This window comes from Rhinolophus sinicus, chromosome 14, assembly GCF_057876585.1.
Source record: "Rhinolophus sinicus isolate RSI-liver-muscle chromosome 14, RSI-T2T, whole genome shotgun sequence".
Taxonomy (NCBI): Eukaryota; Metazoa; Chordata; class Mammalia; order Chiroptera; family Rhinolophidae; genus Rhinolophus; species Rhinolophus sinicus.
Genome location: NC_142514.1, coordinates 96,145,001 through 96,162,296, shown reverse-complemented (window position 1 = coordinate 96,162,296; position 17,296 = coordinate 96,145,001).

The following is a 17,296-nucleotide window of genomic DNA, read 5'->3' as shown; positions in this document are numbered from 1 at the left end:
CCTGACCCTAACCCTAACCGTAACGCAAACCTAACACTAACCCTAAACTAAACCCAAACTAAACCCTAACCTCTAACCTTAACGCAAACCTAACCCTAACCCTAACCATAATCCTAACCCTTAAGCAAACCTAACCGTAAACCTAACCCTAAACCTAACCTTAACCCTAACCCTAACGCAAAGCTAACCTTAACCCTAACCCTAACACTAACCATAAACCTAACGCTAACCCTAACCATATCCCTAAAAGAAACCTATCCCTAAACCTAACCCTAACCCTAACTCTAACACTAACCCTACACCTAACCCTAACTGTAACCTAATGCAAACCTAACGCTAACCCTAAACCTAAACCTAGACCTAAACCTAACCCTAACCCTAATACTAACGCAAACTTAAAACAAAGCCTAAACCTAACCATAACCCTAACCCTAACGCAAACCTAACCTTAACCCTAACCCTAACACTAACCCTAAAACTAACGCTAACCCTAACCCTAACCCTAAAGGAATCCTACCCCTAAACCTAACCCTAACCCTAACTCTAACACTAACCCTACACCTAACCCTAACCCTAACCCTAACGCAAACCTAACGCTAACCCTAAACCTAACCCTAGCCCTAAACCTAACCCTAACCCTAATACTAACGCAAACCTAACCCTAAGCCTAACCCTAACGAAAACCTAACCCTAACACTAACCCTAACCCTAACCTTAACCCTAACCCAAACACAAACCCTAACCCTAACCCTAACTCAAACCTAACCCTAACCCATACCCTAGCGGAAACCTAACCCTAACCCTAACCCTAATCCTAACTCTAACGCAAACCTAAACCTAACACTAACCCTAACACTAAACCTAACCCTAACCCTAAGGCAACCCTAAACCTAACACTAACCCTAACCCTAAACCTATCCCTAACCCTAACGCAACCCTAACCTTAACCCTAACCCTAACCCTAACCATAAACCTAACCCTAACCCTAACACTAACGCATACCATTACCTAAACCTACCACTATCCCTAACCCTATCCCTAACCCTAACGCAAACATAACCTTAACCCTAACCCTAACGCTAACCCTAACCCTAAAGCTAGCCCTAAAACTAACCCTAACCCTAATCCTAACGCAAACCTAAACCTAATACTAACCATAACGAAAACCTAACACTAACACTAACCCTAAACCTAAACTTAACCCTAACCCTAACACTAAATCTAACCCTAATCCTAACGCAAACGTAACCCTAACCCTAACCCTAACACTAACTCTAACCCTAAACGCAAACCTAACCCTAACCCTAACCTTAACCCTAAACCTAACTCTAACGCAAACCTAAACCTAACAATAACCCTAACACTAACCCTAACCCTAACCCTAACGCAAACCTAACCCTAACCCTAACACTAATCCTAACGCAAACCTAACCATAACCCTAACCCAAACCCTAAACATAACCCTACAATTAACCTTAACGCAAACCTACCCCTAAACCTAACCCTAACCCTAACTCTAAACCTAACCCTACACCTAATCCTAACCCTAACACTTAACCTAAACCTAACCCTAACGCAAACCTAACCCTAACGCTAACCTAACCCTAACCCTAAACCTAAATTTAACGCAAACGTAACCCTAACCCTAACACTAACCCTAACCATTACCCTAACGCAAACGTAACAGTAACACTAAACCTAACCCTAACCCTAACCATATCCATAACCCGAAACTTACCCTTAACGCAAACCAAAACCTAGCCCTGACCCAAACCCTAACCCTAAACCTAACCCTAACGCAAACCTAAACGTAACCCTAAACCTAACCCTAACACTAACCCTAACACTAAAGCAACCCTAACCTTAACCTAAGCTTAACTCTACCCTAACCTAACCCTAATCCTAACCCTAACCCTAAAGAAAACCTATGCCTAAACCTAACCCTAATCATAACTCTAACCATAACCCTACACCTAACCCTAACCCTAACCCTAACACAAAACTAACGCTAACACTAACCCTAACCCTAGCCCTAAACCTAACCCTAACCCTAACCTTAACGCAAACCTAACCCTAACCCTAACCCGAACCTAACACTAACCCTAACGCAAACCTAACCCTAACTCTTACCCTAACGGAAAAATAACCCTAACCCTAACCCTATTCCTAAACCTAACGCAAACCTAACCTTAATCCTAACCCTAACCCAAACCCTACCGCTAACCCTATCCCTAATCCTAACGCAAACCTAACCCTAATACTAACCATAAAGAAAAACCTAACACTAGCACTAACCCTAACCCTAATCTTAACCCAAACCTAACACTAATCCTAACCCTAACCCTAACGCAAACTTAACCCTAACCCTAACCCTAACACTAACTCTAACCCTAAACGCAAACCTATCCCGAACCTTAACCATAAACCTAACCCTAACCCTAACGCAAAACTAACCCTACCCTAACCCTAATCCTAACCCTAACCATTGCCCTAACCTAACCTAACCCTAATCCTATCCCTATCCCTAACCCACTCCCTAACCCTAACGCAAACCTTACCCTAAACCTAATTCTAACCCTAACACTAACCCTAAACCTAAACCTAACCCTACCCCTAACCATAACACTAAACCTAACCTTAACGTAAACCTAACCCTAACCCTAACCCTAACACTAACCCTAACCCTAACGCAAAACTAACACTAACCGTAAACCTAACCCTAACCCTAACACTAACCCTAACCATAACCCTAACCCTAACCATAACCCGAACCTAACCCTAATCCTAACCCTAGAGCAAACGTAACCCTAACCATAAACCTAACCTTAACCCTAACTTAAGGCAAACCTAACCCTAACCCTAACCCTAACCCAAACTCTAAACCTAACCCTGAACCTAACACTAACGCAAACCTAACCCTAATGCTAACCCTAACCCTAACCCTAACCGTAACCCTAATCTTAACCCTAGCCCTAACGCAAACCTAACCCTAACCCTATCCCTATCCCTAACCCTCACCCTAACCCTAAAGCAAACCTAATTCTAAACATAACCCTAACCCTAACCCTAACCCTAAACCTAACCCTAACCCTAACCCTAACGCAAACCTAACCCTAAACCTAACCATAAATCTAACCCTAGCACAAACCTAAACCTAACCCTAACCATATACCTAACCCTAACCCTAACGCAAACCTAACACTAACCCTAACCCTAACACTACCCCTAACCATAACCCGAACCTAACTCTAACCCTAACTCTAACGCAATCCTAACCCTAATCCTAACCCTATCGCAAACCTAACCCTAACCATAAACCTAACCCTAACCCTAACACTAACGCAAACATAACCCTAACCCTAAACCTAACCCTACTCTAAACTTAACGCTAAACCTAACCCTAACGCAAAACTAACCCTATCTCTAACCCTAACGCAAACCTAACCCTAACCCTAACCATAACCCTAACCCTAACCCTAACGCAAACCTAACCCTAACCCTAACCCTAACCCAACCCCTAACCATAATCCGAACCTAACCCTAACCCTAACTCTAACGCAAACCTAACCCTAATCCTAAACCTATCGCAAACCTAACCCTAACCCTAAACCTAACCCTAACCCAAACCCTAACGCATACCTATCCCTAAACCTAACCCTAACCCTAACCCTATCCCTAACCCTTACGCAAACCTAACTCTAACCCTAACCCTAACCCTAGCCCTAAACCTAACCCTAACCCTAATTCTAACGCAAACCTAACCCTAAGACAAACCCTAATCAAAACCTAACCCTAACATTAACCGTAACCCTAAACTTAACCCTAATCTTAACACTAACCCTAACCCTAACCTTAATGCAAACCTAACCCTAACCCTAACCCTAACCTAACCCTAACCTTAACCCTAACTCTAACGCAAACCTAAACCTAACACTAACCCAAACACTAACCCTAACCACAACCCTAAGGCAAACCTAACCCTAACGCAAACCTAACCCTAACATTAACCCTAACCCTAACGCTATCCCTAACCCTAACCCTAACGCAAACCAAACCTTAACCCTAACCCTAACCCTAACCCTAACCCTAACCCTAACCCTATTCCTTACCCTAACGCAAACCTAACCTTAATCCTAACCCTAACCCAAACCCTAACGCTAACACTAACCCTAATCCAAACGCAAACCTAACCCTAATACTATCCATAAAGAAAAACCTAACACTAGCACTAACCCTAACCCTAACCTTAACCCTACCCTAACACTAATCCTAACCCTAACCCTAACGCAAACTTAACCCTAACCCTAACCCTAACTCTAACCCTAAACGCAAACCTATCCCTAACCTTAACCATAAACCTAACCCAAAACCTAACGCAAACCTAACACTAAACCTTATCCTAACAATAACCCTAAACCTAAACCTAACCCTAACCCTAACCCTAACGATAACCCTAAACCTAACCTTAACGTAAACCTAACCCTAAACCTAACCCTAACACTAACCCTAACCCTTACGCAAAACTAACGCTAACCCTAAACCTAACCCTAACCCTAACCCTAATCCTAAGCCTAACTGTAACGCAAACCTAAACCTAACCCTAACCCTAACCTAAGGCAAACCTAACCCTAACCCTAACACTAACCCTAACTCTAACCCTAACTCTAGCCCTATTGCAAACCTAACCCTAACCCTATCCCTAACCCTAACCCTAACCTTAACCCTAACCCTAACACTAGCCCTAACGCAAACCTAACCCTAACCCTATCCCTATCCCTAACCCTCACCCTAACCCTAACGCAAAACTAACTCTAATCATAACCCTAACACTAACCCTAAACCTAACCCTAACCTTAACCCTAACCCAAACCTAACACTAACCCTAACCCTAACCCTAACCCTAACCCTAACCCTAACCCTAAACCTAAACTTAACGCAAACCTAACCCTAACCGTAACCCTAACCCTAACCCTAACCCTAACCCTAACGCAAACCAAACACTAACCGTAAACCTAATCCTAACCCTAACCATAACCATAACTCTAACGCAAACCTAAACCTAACACTAACCCTAACCCTAACCCTAACGCAAACCTAAACCTAACCCTAACACTAATCCTAACGCAAACCTAACCCTAAACCTAACCCTAACCCTAACCTTAAACCTAACCCTAACCCTAACCCTACCCCTAAACCTAACTTTTAACACAAACCTAACCCTAACCCTAACGCTAACCCAACCCTAACCCTAACCCTAACCCTAACCGTAACGCAAATCTAACACTAACCCTAAACCTAACCCTAACCCTAACCCGAACCCTAAAACTAACCCTAACCCTAACCCTAACCTTAAACCTAAACCTAACTTTAAAGCAAACCTAACCCTAACCCTAACCCTAACCCTAACCGTAACCGTAACGCAAACCTAACACTAACCCTAAACCCAAACCTCACCCTAACCCTAACTCTAACCCTACCCATAACTCTAACGCAAACCGAAACCTAACACGAACCCTAACACTAACCCTAAACCTAACCCTAACGCAAAACTAACCCTATCCCTAACCCTAACCTTAACGCAAAGCTAACCCTAACATTAACCCTAAACATAACCCTAACCCATATCCTACCGTAAACCTAACCCTAACACTAACCCTAACGAAAACCTAACCCTAACACTACCCCTAACCCTAAACTTAACCCTAACCCTAACACAAACCCGAACCCTAACCCTAACGCAAACCTAACCCTAACCCTAACCCGAACCTAACCCTAACCCTAACCCTGAAGCAAACCTAACGCTAACCCTTACCCTAACGGAAACCGAACCCTAACTCTAACCCTAACCCTAACTCTAACGCAAACCTAAACCTAACACTAACCCTAACACTAACCCTAACCCTAAGCCTAAGGCAACTTTAACCCTAACCCTATCCCTAACCCTAACGCAAACCTAACCCTAACCCTAAACCTAACCCTAACCCTAACGCAAACCTAACCTTAACCCTAACCCTGACCCTAACCCTAAACCTAACCCTAACCCTAATGAAAACCTATCCCTAAACCTAACCCTAACCCTAACCCTATCCCTAACCCTAAAGCAAACCTAACCTTAACCCTAAACCTAACCCTAACCCTAACGCTAAACCTAACCCTAAACCTAGCTCTAAAACTAACCCTAACCCTAATCCTAACGCAAACTTAACCCTAATACTAACCATAACGAAAACCTAATACTAACACTAACCCTAACCCTGACCTTAACCCTAACCCGAACCTAACCCTAACCCTAATCCTAACGCAAACCTAACCCTAATCCTAACCCTATCGCAAACCTAACCCTAACCATAAACCTAACCCTAACCCGAACCATAACGCAAACGTAACCCTAACCCTAACCATAACCATAACCATAACCCTAACCCTAACGCAAACCTAACCCTAACCCTAACCCTAACCCTACCCCTAACCAAAACCCGAACTTAACCCTAACCCTAACCCTAAAGCAAACCTAACCCTAATCCTAACCCTATCGCAAACCTAACCCTAACTATAAACCTAACCCTAACCCTAACCCTAACGCAAACCTAACCCTAAACCTAAACCTAACCCTACTCTATACCTAACCGTAAACGTAACCCAAACTCATACCTAACCCTTACCCTAAACCTAAACCTAACCCTAACCCTAACCCTAAAACTAATTCTAAACCTAACCCTAACCCTAACCCTAAACCTAACTTTAACGCATACTAACCCTAACCCTAACCCTAACCCAAACCGTAACGCAAACCTAACACTAACCCTAAACCAAACCCTAAACCTAACCCTACCCCTAACCTTAACGCAAACCTAACCCTAACCCTAACCCTAATCCTAACCCTAACGCAAACCTAACCGTAACCCTAACCCTAAACCTAACCCTAACCCTATCCCTAACGCAAACCTAACCTTAACCCTACCCTAACCCTAACCCTAAACCTAACCCTAACCCTAACCCTATCGCAAACCTAACCCTAACCCTAACCCTAACCATACCCCTAACCATAACCCAAACATAACCTAACCCTAACCCTAACGCAAATCGATCCCTAATCCTAACCCTATCGCAAACCTAACCCTAACCATAAACCTAACCCTAACCCTAACCCTAACGCAAACCTAACCCTAACTCTAACCATAACCCTAACCCTAACCCTAACGCAAACCTAACCGTAATCCTAACCCTATCGCAAACCTAACCCTAACCATAAACCTAACCCTAACCCTAACCCTAACATAACCCTAACCTTAACCCTAACTCTAACGCAAACCTAAACCTAACACTAACCCAAACACTAACCCTAACCAAAACCCTAAGGCAAACCTAACCCTAACGCAAACCTAACCCTAACATTAACCCTAACCCTAACCCTATCCCTAACCCTAACCCTAACGCAAACCAAACCTTAACCCTAACCCTAACCCTAAACCTAATTCTAAACCTAACCCTAACCCTAACCCTAAACCTAACTTTAACGCATACTAACCCTAACCCAAACCGTAACGCAAACCTAACCCTAACCCTAAACCTAACCCTAACCCTAACCCTAACGCAAACCTATCCCTAAACCTAACCCTAACCCTAACCCTATTCCTAACCCTAACGCAAACCTAACCTTAATCCTAACCCTAACCCAAACCCTAACGCTAACACTAACCCTAATCCAAACGCAAACCTAACCCTAATACTAACCATAAAGAAAAACCTAACACTAGCACTAACCCTAACCCTAACCTTAACCCTACCCTAACACTAATCCTAACCCTAACCCTAACGCAAACTTAACCCTAACCCTAACCCTAACTCTAACCCTAAACGCAAACCTATCCCTAACCTTAACCATAAACCTAACCCAAAACCTAACGCAAACCTAACACTAAACCTTATCCTAACAATAACCCTAAACCTAAACCTAACCCTAACCCTAACCCTAACGATAACCCTAAACCTAACCTTAACGTAAACCTAACCCTAAACCTAACCCTAACACTAACCCTAACCCTTACGCAAAACTAACGCTAACCCTAAACCTAACCCTAACCCTAACCCTAACCCTAACCCTAATCCTAAGCCTAACTGTAACGCAAACCTAAACCTAACCCTAACCCTAACCTAAGGCAAACCTAACCCTAACCCTAACACTAACCCTAACTCTAACCCTAACTCTAGCCCTATTGCAAACCTAACCCTAACCCTATCCCTAACCCTAACCCTAACCTTAACCCTAACCCTAACACTAGCCCTAACGCAAACCTAACCCTAACCCTATCCCTATCCCTAACCCTCACCCTAACCCTAACGCAAAACTAACTCTAATCATAACCCTAACACTAACCCTAAACCTAACCCTAACCTTAACCCTAACCCAAACCTAACACTAACCCTAACCCTAACCCTAACCCTAACCCTAACCCTAACCCTAAACCTAAACTTAACGCAAACCTAACCCTAACCGTATCCCTAACCCTAACCCTAACCCTAACCCTAACGCAAACCAAACACTAACCGTAAACCTAATCCTAACCCTAACCATAACCATAACTCTAACGCAAACCTAAACCTAACACTAACCCTAACCCTAACCCTAACGCAAACCTAAACCTAACCCTAACACTAATCCTAACGCAAACCTAACCCTAAACCTAACCCTAACCCTAACCTTAAACCTAACCCTAACCCAAACCCTAACCCTAATGCAAAACTAACCCTAACCCTACCCCTAAACCTAACTTTTAACACAAACCTAACCCTAACCCTAACGCTAACCCAACCCTAAACCTAACCGTAACCCTAACCGTAACGCAAATCTAACACTAACCCTAAACCTAACCCTAACCCTAACCCGAACCCTAAAACTAACCCTAACCCTAACCCTAACCTTAAACCTAAACCTAACTTTAAAGCAAACCTAACCCTAACCCTAACCCTAACCCTAACCGTAACCGTAACGCAAACCTAACACTAACCCTAAACCCAAACCTAACCCTAACCCTAACTCTAACCCTACCCATAACTCTAACGCAAACCGAAACCTAACACGAACCCTAACACTAACCCTAAACCTAACCCTAACGCAAAACTAACCCTATCCCTAACCCTAACCTTAACGCAAAGCTAACCCTAACATTAACCCTAAACATAACCCTAACCCATATCCTACCGTAAACCTAACCCTAACACTAACCCTAAAGAAAACCTAACCCTAACACTACCCCTAACCCTAAACTTAACCCTAACCCTAACACAAACCCGAACCCACACCCTAACGCAAACCTAACCCTAACCCTAACCCGAACCTAACCCTAACCCTAACCCTGAAGCAAACCTAACGCTAACCCTTACCCTAACGGAAACCGAACCCTAACTCTAACCCTAACCCTAACTCTAACGCAAACCTAAACCTAACACTAACCCTAACACTAACCCTAACCCTAAGCCTAAGGCAACTTTAACCCTAACCCTATCCCTAACCCTAACGCAAACCTAACCCTAACCCTAAACCTAACCCTAACCCTAACGCAAACCTAACCTTAACCCTAACCCTGACCCTAACCCTAAACCTAACCCTAACCCTAATGAAAACCTATCCCTAAACCTAACCCTAACCCTAACCCTATCCCTAACCCTAAAGCAAACCTAACCTTAACCCTAAACCTAACCCTAACCCTAACGCTAAACCTAACCCTAAACCTAGCTCTAAAACTAACCCTAACCCTAATCCTAACGCAAACTTAACCCTAATACTAACCATAACGAAAACCTAATACTAACACTAACCCTAACCCTGACCTTAACCCTAACCCGAACCTAACCCTAACCCTAATCCTAACGCAAACCTAACCCTAATCCTAACCCTATCGCAAACCTAACCCTAACCATAAACCTAACCCTAACCCGAACCATAACGCAAACGTAACCCTAACCCTAACCATAACCATAACCATAACCCTAACCCTAACGCAAACCTAACCCTAACCCTAACCCTAACCCTACCCCTAACCAAAACCCGAACTTAACCCTAACCCTAACCCTAAAGCAAAACTAACCCTAATCCTAACCCTATCGCAAACCTAACCCTAACTATAAACCTAACCCTAACCCTAACCCTAACGCAAACCTAACCCTAAACCTAAACCTAACCCTACTCTATACCTAACCGTAAACGTAACCCAAACTCATACCTAACCCTTACCCTAAACCTAAACCTAACCCTAACCCTAACCCTAAAACTAATTCTAAACCTAACCCTAACCCTAACCCTAAACCTAACTTTAACGCATACTAACCCTAACCCTAACCCTAACCCAAACCGTAACGCAAACCTAACACTAACCCTAAACCAAACCCTAAACCTAACCCTACCCCTAACCTTAACGCAAACCTAACCCTAACCCTAACCCTAATCCTAACCGTAACGCAAACCTAACCGTAACCCTAACCCTAAACCTAACCCTAACCCTATCCCTAACGCAAACCTAACCTTAACCCTACCCTAACACTAACCCTAAACCTAACGCTAACCCTAACCCTAACCCTAAAAGAAACCTATCCCTAAACCTAACCCTAACCCTAACTCTAACACTAACCCTACACCTAACCCTAACCCTAACCTAATGCAAACCTAACGCTAACCCTAACCCAAACCCTAGCCCTAAACCTAACCCTAACCCTAATACTAACGCAAACTAAACCCGAAGCCTAAACCTAACCCTAACCCTAACCCTAACGCAAACCTAACCTTAAACCTAACCTTAACACTAACCCTAAACCTAACTCTAACCCTAACCCTAACCCTGAAGTAAACCTACCCCTAAACCTAACCCTAACCCTAACTCTAACACTAACCCTACACCTAACCCTAACCCTAACCCTAACGCAAAACTAACGCTAACCCTAACCCTAACCCTAGCCCTAAACCTAACCCTAACCCTAATAATAACGCAAACCTAACCCTAAGCCTAACCCTAACGAAAACCTAACCCTAACACTATCCCTAAACATAACCCTAACCCATATCCTACCGTAAACCTAACCCTAACAGTAACCCTAACGAAAACCTAACCCTAACACTACCCCAAACCCTTACCTTAACCCTAACCCTAACACCAACCCTAACTCTAACCCTAAGGCAAACCTAACGCTAACCCTTACCCTAACGGAAACCGAACTTAACTCTAACCCTAACCCTAACTCTAACGCAAACCTAAACCTAACACTAACCCTAACACTAACCCTAACCCTAACCCTAAGGCAACTTTAACCCTAACCCTAACCCTAACCCTAATGCAAACCTAACCCTACCCCTAAACCTAACCCTAACCCTAACGCAAACCTAACCTTAACCCTAACCCTGACCCTAACCCTAAACCTAACCCTAACCCTAACGCAAACCTATCCCTAAACCTAACCCTAACCCTAACCCTATCCCTAACCCTAAAGCAAACCTAACCTTAACCCTAACCCTAACCCTAACCCTAACGCTAAACCTAACCCTAAACCTAGCCCTAAAACTAACCCTAACCCTAATCCTAACGCAAACCTAACCCTAATGCTAACCATAACGAAAACCTAACACTAACACTAACACTAACCCTGACCTTAAGCCTAACCCGAAACTAACCCTAACCCTAATCCTAACGCAAACCTAACCCTAATCCTAACCCTATCACAAACCTAACCCTAACCATAAACCTAACCCTAACCCGAACCATAACGGAAACGGAACCCTATCCCTAACCATAACCATAACCCTAACCCTAACCCTAACTCAAACCTAACCCTAACCCTAACCCTAACCCTACCCCTAACCAAAACCCGAACCTAACCCTAACCCTAACCCTAACGCAAACCTAACCCTAATCCTAACGCTATCGCAAACCTAACCCTAACCATAAACCTAACCTTAACCCTAACCCTAACGCAAACCTAACCCTAACCCTAAACCTAACCCTACTCTATACCTAACCCTAAAAGTAACCCAAACTCAAACCTAACCCTTATCCTAAACCTAAACCTAACCCTAACCCTAACCCTAACCCTAAACATAATTCTAAACCTAACCCTAACCCTAACCCTGACCCTAAGGCAACCCTAACCCTAACCCTAACCCTAACCCTAACGCAAACCTAACCCTAACCCTAAACCTAACCCTCACCCTAACGCAAACCTAACCTTAACCCTAACCCTAAACTTAACCCTAAACCTAACCCTAACCCTAACCCTACCCTTAACCCTAAAGCAAATCTAACCTTAACCCTAACCCTAACCCTAACCCTAACGCAAAACCTAACCCTAAACCTAGCCCTAAAACTAACCCTAACCCTAATCCTAACGCAAACCTAACCCTAATACTAACCATAACGAAAACCTAAAACTAACACTAACCCTAACCCTAATTTTAACGCTATCCCGAACCTAACCCTAACCCTAACCCTAACCCAACCCCTAACCATAATCCGAACCTAACCCTAACCCTAACTCTAACGCAAACCTAACCCTAATCCTAACCCTATCGCACACCTAACCCTAACCCTAAACCTAACCCTAACGCTAACCCTAACGCATACCTAGCCCTAAACCTAACTCTAACCCTAACCCTATCCCTAACCCTAACGCAAACATAACCTTAACCCAAACCCTAACCCTAACGCTAACCCTAACCCTAAACCTAGACCTAAAACTAACCCTAACCCTAATCCTAACGCAAACCTAAACCTAATACTAACCATATCGAAAACCTAACACTAACACTAACCCTAAACCTAAACTTAACCCTAACCGTAACACTAACCCTAACCCTAATCTTTACGCAAACGTAATCCTAACCCTAACCCTAACACTAACTCAAACCCTAAACGCAAACCTAACCATAACCCTAACCCTAACCCTAACTCTAACGCAAACCTAAACCTAACAATAACTTTAACACTAACCCTAACCCTAACCCTAACGCAAACCTAACCTTAAACCTAACACTAATCCTAACGCAAACCTAACCATAACCCTAACCCAAACCCTAAACATAACCCTAAACTTAACCTTAACGCAAACCTATTTCTAAACCTAACCCTAAACCAAACTCTAACCCTAACCCTACACCTAACCCTAACCCTAACACTAAACCTAAACCTAACCCTAACGCAAACATAATCATAACCCTAACCAAACCCTAACCCTAAACCTAACCTTAACGCAAACCAAACCCTAACCCTAACCCTAACACTAACCCTTACCATAACCCTAAAGCAAACCTAACACTAACACAAAACCTAACCCTAACCCTAACCCTAACCATAACTCTAATGCAAACCGAAAGCTAACACTAACCCTAACAGTAACCCTAACCCTAACGCAAAGCTACCCCTAACCTTAACCCTATCCCTAACGCAAAACTAACCCTAAACGTAACCCTAACCCTAACCATAACCATAACACTAAACTTAACCTTAACGCAAACCTAACCCTAGCCCTAACCCAATCCCTAACCCTACACCTAATCCTAACGCAAACCTAACCGTAACCCTAAACCTAACCCTAACCCTAACACTAAAGCAACCCTAACCTTAACCTAAGCTTAACCCTACCCTAAACCTAACCCTTATCCTAACTCTAACCCTAAGGAAACCCTATGCCTTAACCTAACCCTAATCATAACTCAAACCATAAACCTACACCTAACCCTAACCCTAACCCTATCGTAAACCAAACGCTAACCCTAACCCTAACCCTAGCCCTAAACCTAACCCTAACCCTAATCATAAAGCAAACCTAACCCTAAGACAAACCCTAATGAAAACCTAACCCAAACACTAACCCTAACCCTTAACTTTACCCTAACCCTAACACTAACCCTAACCCTAACCTTAACGCAAACCTATCCCTAACCCTAAACCTAACCCTTACCCTAAACCTAAACTTAACCCTAACCCTAACCCTAACACTAACCCTAAAACTAAACCTAACCCTAACCCTAACCATAACCCTACCCCTAAACCTAACTTTAACGTAAACCTAACCCTAACCCTAACCCTAACCCTAACCATAACACTAATCGTAACGCAAACCTAACACTAACCCTAAATCTAACCCTAACCCTAACCCTAAACCTAACCCTAAAACTAAACCTAACCCTAACCCTAACCTTAACCCTAAACCTAACTTTAACGCAAACCTAACCCTAAACCTAACCCTAACCCTAAACCTAACCGTAACGCAATCTAACACTAACCCTAAACCCAACCCTAACCCTAACCCTATCTCTAACCCTACCCATAACTCTTACGCAAACCGAAACCTAACACGAACCCTAACACTAACACTAAACCTAACCTAACGCAAAACTAACCCTAACGCTAACCTTAACCCTAACGCAAACCTAACCCTAACCCTAAGCCTAACTCTAACGCAAACCTAAACCTAACACTAACCCTTACCATAACCCTAACCCTAAACATAACCCGAACCTAACCCTAACCCTAACGCAAAACTAACCCTAATCCTAACCATATCGCAAACTTAACCCTAACCATAAACCTAACCCTAACCCTAACCTAAGGCAAACCTAACCCTAACCCTAAACCTAACCCTAACTCTAAACCTAACCCTAAACCTAACCCTAACGCAAACCTAACCCTAAGCCTAACAATAACCCTAACCTTAACCCTAACCCTAACCCTAGCCCTAACGCAAACCTAACCCTAAACCTATCCCTATCCCTAACCCTCACCCTAACCGTAACGCAAACCTAACTCCAAACATAACGCTAACCCTAACCCTAACCCTAAACCTAACCCTAACCCTAACCCTAACGCAAACCTAACCCTAACCCTAACCCTAACCCTAACCATAACCATAACCCTAAACCTAACCTTAACGCAAACCTAACCCTAACCCTAAACTTAATCCTAACCCTGACCTTAACCCTAACTCTAACGCAAACATAAACCTAACACTAACCCTAACACTAACCCTAACCCAAACCCTAACGCAAACCTAACACTAACCCTAACACTAACCCTAACCCTAACCCTAACGCAAACCTAACACTAACCCTAAACTTAATCCTAACCCTGACCATAACCCTAACTCTAACGCAAACATAAACCTAACACTAACCCTAACACTAACCCTAACCCAAACCCTAACGAAACCTAACCCTAAACATAACCCTAATCTTAACCTTAACGCAAACCTAACCTTAAACCTAACCCAAACCATAACCCTAACCCAAACACAAATTTAATCTTAACCCTAACCATAACCCTAACACTAATACTAACCCTAACCCTAACCCTATCGCAAACCTATCCCTAAACTTATCCCTAAACCTAACCCTAACCCTAACCCTAAACCTAACCCTAACGCAAACCTAACCCTAACCCTAACCCTAACCCTAACCCTAAACCTAACCGTAACGCAAACCTAACACTAACCCTAAACCTAACCCTAACCCTAACCCTAACCCTAAAAGTAACCCTAACCCTAACCCTAACCGTAACGCAAACCTAACACTAACCCTAAACCTAACCCTAACCCTAACCCTAACCCTAACTTTAACGTAAACCTAACCCTAACCCTAACCCTAAAACTAACCCTAACCCTAACCCTCACCTTAACCCTAAACCTAACTTAAACGCAAAGCTAACCCTAAACCTAACCCTAACCCTAAACCTAACCGTAACGCAAACATAACACTAACCCTAAACCCAACCTTAACCCTAACCCTAACACTAACCCTAAACCTACCCCTAACGCAAACCTAACCCTAACCCTAACCCTAACTCTAATGCAAACCTAATCCTAACCTTAACACTAACCCTAAACCTAACCCTAACGCAAACCTAACCGTAACCCTAACCCTAAACCTAACCCTAACCCATATCCTGACGTAAACCTAACCCTAACACTATCCCTAACGAAAACCTAACCCTAACACTACCCCTAACCCTAACCTTAACCCTAACCCTAACACTAACCCTAACCCTAACCATAACACAAACCTAACCCTAACCCTAACCCGAACCTAACTCTAACCCTAACCCTAACGCAAACCTAACCTTAACCCTAAACCTAACTGAAACCGTACCCTAACCCTAACCCGAACTTAACCCTAACCCTAACTCTAACGCAAACCTAAACCTAACACTAACCCGAACACTAACCCTAACCCTAACCCTAAACCAACCCTAACCCTAACCCTAACCCTAACCCTAACGCAAACCTAACCCTAACCCTAAACCTAACCCTAACCCTAACGCAAACCTAACCTTAACACTAACCCTAACCCTAACCCTAACGCAAACCTAACCCTAACCCTAACCCTATCCCTAACCCTAAAGCAAACCTAACCTTAACCCTAACCCTAACCCTAACCCTAACGCTAGACCTAACCCTAAACCTAGCGCTAAAACTAACCCTAACCCTAATCCTAACGAAAACCTAACCCTAATACTAACCATAAAGAAAAACCTAACACCAGCACTAACCCTAACCCTAACCTTAACCCTAACCCTAACACTAATCCTAACCCTACCCCTAACGCAAACTTAACCCTAACCCTAATCCTAACACTAACTCTAAACCTAAACGCAAACCAATCCCTAACCTTAACCATAAACCTAACCCTAACCCTAAACCTAACCATAACCCTAACCCTAACCATAACCCTAACCTAACCTAACCCTAACCCTATCCCTATCCCTAACCCACACCCTAACCCTAACGCAAACCTAACCCTAAACCTAATCCTAACCCTAACCCTAACCCTAAACCTAACCCTAACCCTAACCATAACCATAACCCTAAACCTAACATTAACGTAAACCTAACACTAACCCTAACCCTAACACTAAACCTAACCCTAACGCAAAACAAAAACTAACCCTAAACCTAACCCTAAACCTAACCCTAACCCTAACCCTAACCCTAACCATAACCCGAACGTAACCCTAACCCTAACCCTAACGCAAACCTAACCCTAATCCTAACCCTATCGCAAACGTAATCCTAACCATAAACTTAACCCTAACCCTAACCTAAGGCAAACCTAACCCTAACCCTAACCCTAATCTTTACTCTAAACCTAACCCTAACGCTACCTAACCCTAACCTTAACCCTAACCCTAACCCTAACCTTAACCCTAACCCTAACCCTAGCCCTAACGCAAACCTAACCCTAACACTATCCCTATCCCTAACCTCACCCTAACCCTAACGCAAACCTAACTCTAAACATAACCCTAACCCTAACCCTAAC